This window comes from Octodon degus, unplaced genomic scaffold (assembly GCF_000260255.1).
Source record: "Octodon degus isolate 3935 unplaced genomic scaffold, OctDeg1.0 scaffold00082, whole genome shotgun sequence".
Taxonomy (NCBI): Eukaryota; Metazoa; Chordata; class Mammalia; order Rodentia; family Octodontidae; genus Octodon; species Octodon degus.
The window spans coordinates 5,824,771-5,833,574 of NW_004524658.1; positions in this window are offsets into that span (position 1 = coordinate 5,824,771).

An 8,804-nucleotide genomic window follows, 5' to 3' on the forward strand; every position below is an offset into this window, starting at 1 on the left:
TAAATAAATAAATTCTTCAAAGACAATAGCTTTCAAGAAGCAAAACTAGCACATATAAAATGCCCTTGCCCTTATCACACTACATTTTCAGAACTATGCAGTTGATTTTATTTTTTAATGAAAAAGTCTGTAATTTCCAATTGTGCTGAAAAGCAAAAACCCATTTGCAATTGAATCCAATTATAATTCATTTGTGATTAAGATTTGATGTTTAATATTGATAGGTTTGCATTATTTTCTTATTGATGTCTATGGATAATTCAATATGAACAATTATTGAACATAAAATACATAAATGCCCATTGTTTTCTACTCTATAAATGTTGGATGGGATATATATTCTTAATATAAAAGATTCATTTGTTAAGAGTAATTTTTAAAAACATAAATATGCACCAGCGAAGACCACCAGAGTTCCTGTCTAATGGGATTTTATAAGAAGATACTACATGGCATTTAACATACAAACTATAAGTGAAAAATAGTTACCTTCAGATAATAACACTCTCCAATTGCCCAAGATATCTTTCTTTCTTTCTTTCTTTCTTTCTTTCTTTCTTTCTTTCTTTCTTTCTTTCTTTCTTTCTTTCGTTTTTTTTGTGGAGCCAGGGATTGAACTCAGGCCCTTGCACTTACCAGAGAAGTGCTTATTTTACTGAGTCATCTCCCCGGCCCCTCCAAGATTTTTCTTGATAAAACATAAAAGAAAAACAGCTTTCTGTACAGTTTGGGAAAATTATACTTCACAATAGATGTTTGGTTGAAAAGGTAAGCAATTCATTGTTCAACTTTATTTATTGTTTATTTATTTATTATTTATTTATTTATTTTGTGGCCGTGCCCTGGGGGCAGGGCTGCACTGCTTGTGGTGCTGGGAATCAAACCGCAGGCCCTGCGCTTCCCAAGCTTGCATAAGCAGGCACTTTAGGCTGCTGAGCTATCTCTTGGGCTCTTGTCCAACCATGAACTTTATTACAGACAAAAATTGTTTTCTACCAATCTTTCCTATACCAATTTTACTGTAAGATATTACTGTTCTACAATAGGACAACCTATCTTTTATTTAAAAAATTATATAGTATTTGTATTAAAGACAAAATAAAATAGAACTGCAAATAGTAGCAACCACAGTAGTAACATAAGGGAAAAAATGACAAAGAAATTGTCATACAGGCCAGAGAGATAGCTTGGCAGTCTAAGCACCTACCTGGCAAGCGCAATGGCATGGCTTCGATCCATGGTACTGCATGTTATGCCCGCCCCATGCTGAGCCATCCACCAAAATCGGGTGTGGTGGCACACGCCTGTAATGCCAGCACTGAGGAGGCTGAAACAGAAGGATCACTGTGAGTCTGACCTGAGTAGAATGACCCTATACCAAAAGATTTTTTAAAAATTGTAGTCTACATAGGTGAGATTACTAAAATACATGCCATATTAAAAATAGACTCAAAAGGTATCTAAAAATAAATGGAGAAACATTGATATTGCATTTTTAAGTGACAAAATGCAGGATGTCATGATCATAAATAGGTTAAATGATATATAGATAAAACACTGAAATAATATATCAAAAGTATTATCATTATTTTACTAGTTGGCAAATTATAACCTTCAAGTTTTTGTAATTTTCCTATTTGTACAATGGATATGTAATTTTTTAAGTAGAAAAATATGCCATATTCTCATGAGAATAAATGTGAATTAGTAGTTTCCCCTGTGCAAAAGAAAATGCTATCAAGCCTCAAGGGAAAGAAATACCTTGCAGGTGCTCATTCACTATAATCCATTTCCTGCTCAGCTAAAAGATAATGAAAGGGGCCAGGGAGATAGCTCAGTAGAACAAGCACTTGCCTGGCAAGCGCCAGGTCCTGAGTTCAATCCCCAGTTCCACAAAAAAAAAATAAAATAAAATAAAAACTAAAATGATGAAAGCCAAAAAGGGGAATTAGACTAATTAACATTTTGCTTCAACAAAACCAAAGCCACAGATATTGCATTGCCGTTGTCCAACACCAGTGTGTTTTCCTGGCCAGAGCTCATTCCATAGAAATTGCTTCACTCTGCTCAAATGTTCTTGGCCAATCCCTAGTGCCCGTGAATCAGCTAGAAGAAATGGCTTTCCATGATCTCTTTCCAGCAGCTCCCACTGCTTAGGCCTCCAAGTCAGAGCTATCACTCATGGGAGCAATCTTTTCATCATATGTTGGCATATAAGACATATTCAGATGAGTAGCTTTTGCAAGTCACACATGTAGTGAACTCCCAACAGTGACCTTCCCAGAGTGCCTTGAGCACAGTAACATGACAGTCTTTCAGGCCTTTAAAATACACTTTCAATCTCTCAGCAAAGTTGAAACAGAGAAACTGCTTTTGTGTGACGCTTTCATAGACCAGGAACGGGAACTGGACTGAAGATGGTAAGAAAGGAGTGAAATTACTTCTGTAAAACCTGCAGATGTCTAGAATAGGAAAGGAGGAACCATGCCAAATGTTTTTGGGAAGAAAACTAATATTTTACATTCAAGTACTAGAAACTAAATAGCATCAGTAAGAAGGACCAAAGACTGCATCTGAGTTGAAAAAACAGTAGATTCAAAAGTCCAGAACAAGGTGAAATTGGCATCAATGCAAAAATATTTCCCAGAGGGAGTATCCTAGTGAAGAGGCATTACCTGGTCCAGTTCCTGAAGCATCTGCTATGTGGAGCCGCATCTAGGTGATAGCAACATTATGACCTGAGACAAGATCAAGTGATTACAGTGTGTAGTTCGTGGACCATCTTAAAAGTCTTTGTAGTTTGCATCATTAATATACTCATTTCCTATTATGTTTCTTAATATTTACCTAAACATCTTCCTTAAATGTTAGTAATACTCTCTTATACTCAACAGAAGAATAAAAATATTATCTTGTTTAGTCAACATTAATCCACTGATTTTTAGTTTACTGAGATTGTAATACATTAAAATCATTGAATCTCAACCTTTATATAAGATTAATACCTATATATGACAAAAATGTGCTATATAGTCTTAATGTGCAAATTGTCTAAGGTCCCCAAACTAATATTTAAAGTAAAAGTAAGGTGAGTGGTGCACTGCAAAAGATTGCCAAAGAAAAGACGCAGTTCTTGCCCTTACAAAACTTCAAACTTACTATGCAAATAATACATATGAAGTATATTAACAGTGTTAGTAACAACCACAAAGAGTTTTCCCTTAGCTAGAAAGAACTCACCATTGTTATTCTGTCCTGCCTTGTGGCCAGATGGAACCTACCTGGACATCCCCAGGCCAGCAAATCCCAGGTACATCATGGAAATGGGAGCATACAGGAAGTGGGTGTGACCTGTGCCGGCTACTATGCTGCTAGAAACTCCCTCCCTTGTTCTCTCAAGTACAAGACTAACTCTACATCTAATGTTGCACTAACCAGTTAGTATATGTTGGACCAGTGAATGTTTCCTGAAATCAGGATCCATTTCTGTGCAAGAAACATGCTTGAAGAGAAGCAGGTCAATGTTAGCTATTGCCCTGGACCTCTTGATCTGCAAGATGCTACTGTGGTATCAGGTGTAGCACTAAAACTGCCAAGGGAAGGACAAAGAGTCGTTACGTGTAAGAAACTTCAAATTTAACAGATAACAAGCAAATACAAAATGTTTTAATAGCAATAGTAGCAATGGTTAGAGTACTTCCTTTAATCAAACTTACTGTTAGAAGACATGTGGATGAGTTTCCTGCCCCAAGGCTAGTGAAAGAAATCTGCTCAGTCTCTGCGAACTTGTGAGAGGTAGAAACATCTTATTTTAGGGAAGTGACCATGTACAGAAATAATTCAATATGTTGAGGTAATGAGTGATACAGTCTGAAAAGCAGAAGGGAATAATGAAAAAAAATAACCCAACATTTTAAATGCAAATATATATATTTGCATTTAAAATGCAAATATATATATATATTTGTATTTTAATATGTGTGTGGTTTTTTAATTGTATTTTTAATCATTATTTATATTTTTCCTGGCTTAAATTCTACTTTTTTCCTAGTTACTCTTTAAAATTTATTTACCAAAAAAGAATATGAAAGTTTCTTGATAATCACTTGAAAATGTCTCTGATCTTTGGAGGTACATTTTCCAGTGATTTGTGTGTGCTTATTTCTAATCCAAGGACTGAGAGTCTCAAAACACTGGACAGGCACCTTCATCCCAGATCTGTGCAGGCAATCGTGACTACAATCTCATTGAATTTTACACTTAAAATCACTTTGCCAGGAATAATAGAAAGACTGGAAAATATCCTTATATCCCCTTTTGTTTTTTATTGTTACAGTGACACGCCTAAGGATGGGTCATTTACAAAGAATAGAGTCTTGTTTCTTACAGTTCTGCACAGTGAGAAGTCCCACGTTGGGGTGTCCTCCGGAGGGGAGGGCCTTCGTGTTGCGTCATCCCATTCTGGGAGGAAGAAAAGAGCAAACAACTATGTGCACAAGGGATGGTAGGAAACTGAACTCATTCTTTATCGTGAACCCACTAATTCCTTCTGGAGGCAACTCATTGCAACAATAACAGCAAAAGTACCTTTAGGAAGGCAGAGTCCTTTGACCTAATCAACTCCTGAAGGGCTCACCCGTTAACACTACTACAGTGGGAATTAAGTTTCCAGCACAAGAACACTGGAAGACACGTTCAAACCACTCAACCAGGATTTGATACCAGTTATTACCCTTGGAGTTAAAACAAATCTATGCATATTTACCGGACCCATAATGGAATTTATTTCTCAAAATATTTGTATTACAAGTTACTTTACTAACTGGGATTTATTGTATTCTGTGTTTCCTTGGATCATAATAAAATGGCAATAACGAACCACACCTAGACCACGGATTTCTTCCTTGTCCTGAACAAGTGTTTGCAAAATAAATAAATGAACATAAGAGTACAGATTTCAGACTTCTTTGTGACATTCTCACTAGCCAAAAACCAGCTGTTAATATAGATGACTTCACCAATATCCTCTGCTTAACTGCACCAGTTAATATAATTGAAATTATGACTATTTTAATACTAAATCTCTTCCTAACCCTGTTTTCATTTGAATTTGCAATTCAGCGGGTATTGAATGAAATTCATGAAATGCAGTTTTTAAAAGTGGTAAGCACCTTGAAAATTAAATGACATTGTACTCGAAGCATAGACAAAGAAAGACAGTGCTAACTTGCCCATGAAACTTCAGCTAACAAAACAAAGCCTGGAATATTCTGGATCTTGGTTTGGCAGATGATATGAGTTAACTTCTTTGTTTTCTGCTATGAATGAATACATTGTATTTTTATTCTTCTGCATGGTGAAATCAGAATACCTTGTGTGTGTTTGAATTATATGAAACTGAGAGCCAGTTCCCCCAAGCCATTACATTTAAAAGCTGGAATTCGATCTACTAACTTCTATAGTTTTCATCTACCTTGCATTGTTCCGTGCTGAAGAACTTCAGCAGGTCTCCAAAGTTAGCTGCAGTTTGCATTGTTTCCATTAGATGGCGCAGACGATACTTTAGGTACCAAACAAACAGGAACCTGAGAGAACAATGTGATGATCAGCTACTACGTGAATACCAACAACCCATTCCACCATGAACGCATTTGTCAAAGGAATCTCATTTAAATATTTCCAGGAAGGAAAGATTTCATAAGTTATGAGCCGTTCTTTTCCTAAACACACTAATAAGATGAGACCATTTCCATAGTAATTGAGTACTAATGTCTCATAGTTTATATTCCTATTCCTTTTGATACTTAAGAAACATAGTCACACCAAGAATTTCAAAATACATATGAATGAGACTTTGACATAATAAAAATACAAATTCAAAGCCAAAGCCAAGAGCACATTTACCAAATATTTTTAATATTTTCTATTTGTGAATAATTACCAAGTATGCTTGCTGTCAGTCCATTTATATTTATTTTTGCCCATTGTCTTCTGAATATTTCCACTCACCATAACACTTTTCCTTTAAATAAATTGAATAAGAAGCGGTTTTCAATACTTACACTTAGTCATATCTTACTTCTTACGTTATTCCTAGTGTCAATCATTCTTACCACTAAGCATATTCATGTGTGTTTCCAGGGCTTCTTCGTCATTTGGACGGCTTTTGTCATCATTTTTTGGTTTCTTTTGTTTCAAATTCTAAAGTGAAATGACCTACTTTAATTGATTGGAAATTAAAAGAATTAAACGAAGCGCTGCACTTTGTTTTATCCACATAGGCTGAAAGCATTTGAGACAGAACAGTTGTAGCATCAGTGTGCATCACTGGGATACCCTTAATTCTTTGCTTTGCACGTGTCCAAATCCTATAAGACTTCATACATTGGCCAAAATGAAAGCAGTTTTTTATAAACAGAAAGAAAATCTTCCACCAGAGAAGAGATCTCAGGACACTTCAAACAAATTCTGTTTAGCTGGTTGTAAAAATATACAATATCTGTACATTTCCCATATTTTCTAACCCAGTAATTACCAAATTCTTTTCCAAGTGACCAACTTCCATTATCTTCTACATAGCAATCTAAACACTGATGTTTCAGAGTCAGATCTTCTTGGGAAAAAAAAGAGCTTAAGTTTAACAGGAAGCCATGGTGATAGTTTTGAGAACTGGATTGCTTCAAGCATCTCTCCAGGGCAGATGGAGCATAAGAAACAAAGGGGAATTACAAAGAATTAATAGAGGCAGGAGAGCTGCATTGATTCTGAGGCCATTCCATCTCCCCATAGGTAACTTATCAGTGACGGAGGGTATCAAGCTGTTATTTAGACACTGTGCAGTCCCATTTCAATAAAAATAAAATGCTTCTAAGGTGAAGTAAGGACTCAAGGTAAAACAACGTGAAAAAGCAGACCAGTGAACAGTGAGTCATTGTTCCAGATTATGTCTTGGATATGGAATAATTAGCAATAAGAAGATTACAAGCTCAACTCAGGTGGCTCACTTGAAAACTGCAAACACAGAATGAGCAAACTAACACCATGAGGTCTTTATTAGCATACACCTGTGGACGTTAGAACTCCCTTATGACAATGCTAAAAGCAGATTTTGCTTAGCATAATTACCATAGCTATCAATTTGAAGGAAGTAAAATATAATACTAGGATAAAGAAGACTATTAATAATGTTCTTCTTTAACACTGTATAGGACATCAAAAAGTTTAGGTTAGTCTTCATGCTTGTCTTGAGTTAAAATTCATCTTCCTGAAGGAGTTTGTTCTTTTTATAGTCACCTGTATATCTGCATAGTGCACACTGACTCTTCCACCCTTTAGATAGCAAACAGCATTTTTTCAGATGTTTCCATTTTTTCAGATTTACTGCACATGGAAACACACACACACACACACACACACACACACACACACACACAAAACCTTAAAATCTGAAACTTCCTGTGAACCAATTTCCCTGTATAGCATGAGTATTGAGTTTATCTTCCCAAAATTCTTTAACGTTTTCTTTCTTTCTCTGAGTTTCTTATAAATACTTGAACATTGTAATCTCACACTTTTATAGGTTCATTTCTTAATTAAGTAAATCTATAAATTTGATAATATGATAGTGATACTAATACCAGAGGATAAGACAATGGAACCTTTTAAAAATAAAAACAGTAACTTCCAAAGAAATGGAAAGTAAGCAAAAAGTCAGGAGTACTTGTATAATAAGATAGGCAAAAAGAGGCTTGAAACTCTTAAAAATGGCTTTTTAAAGCAAACAAATTGATTATCATTTTACTTGTTATGAGGGAATTTATTAGATCAATAAAACCATAAAAGACCAGGTGAGGTGGCACCTGCCTATAATCCCAGCACTTGGGAGGCTGAAAACAGGAGGATCACTATGAGTCTAACCTGTGTAGTGAGACCCTGCAGACCCTGTACTAAAATACATGAAAAGAAAAATAAATAAATAAATAGATAAAAATATTTTTTTAAATCATGCAATGCTCTTCCTTTTATGATCTGAGTTCTCTCATTAGTTTTGCGCTTTTTCCATTCTGGGTGAGAAAATTATTGCAGAGGGACACGTTTTGGAAAAATGTTAATCTTATTCTTGAGTGGTGGAAGTCTTTTGCATATAAAAGTCTTTAACCCAGTTTGCCTTTGATTTATGCTACAGGCTAGAAGGTCTTGTCCAATCCTGGAGCTAAGTTTGTACTGATGCCACTAACTCTGCTGTCATTTGTAATTCATGGAGGAAAGGTAAACAAGCACTAGACAAAACCTCAATGTCTCAGAAACAAGCAAAGTTAACTGGTCAATATAGTTATTGAAGACATAGTTCTAGAATTAATGATAGCAGTAGTTTTCCTTTTCTTTAAGAAAAAGAAGGGTCCAATTACTTTTTAGAAACACCTGTGTCGTATGCACTATAAACGCATGCTCTTAAAGAAAGAAGATTCTATGTGTCTGGAAGTCTCTGGACACACTGCATCTCGCTTTAAGGGCTACAGAATGTATCAGCATGGCAAGAGCACTGAGGAAAGCTACTCCAAAAGACCATGCTTTCAGAATCTTTCCAGATTTCATTGTCCTATTTAATATCCAACATGATACTTGAGCAACGCTGGCTTAAAATCTTAAGGGAAAAATGGAAGAGGTTAAAATGATAGTGTGTAATGGTTTATTTTCTTTTTGTTTTTGTTTTTATTTTTTTATTTTTCAACAAATAATACACTGCATATATTCTTCTTAGTGGTTAATTGCTGTACAAGATGCGGACTTGTGATCCTATTTAC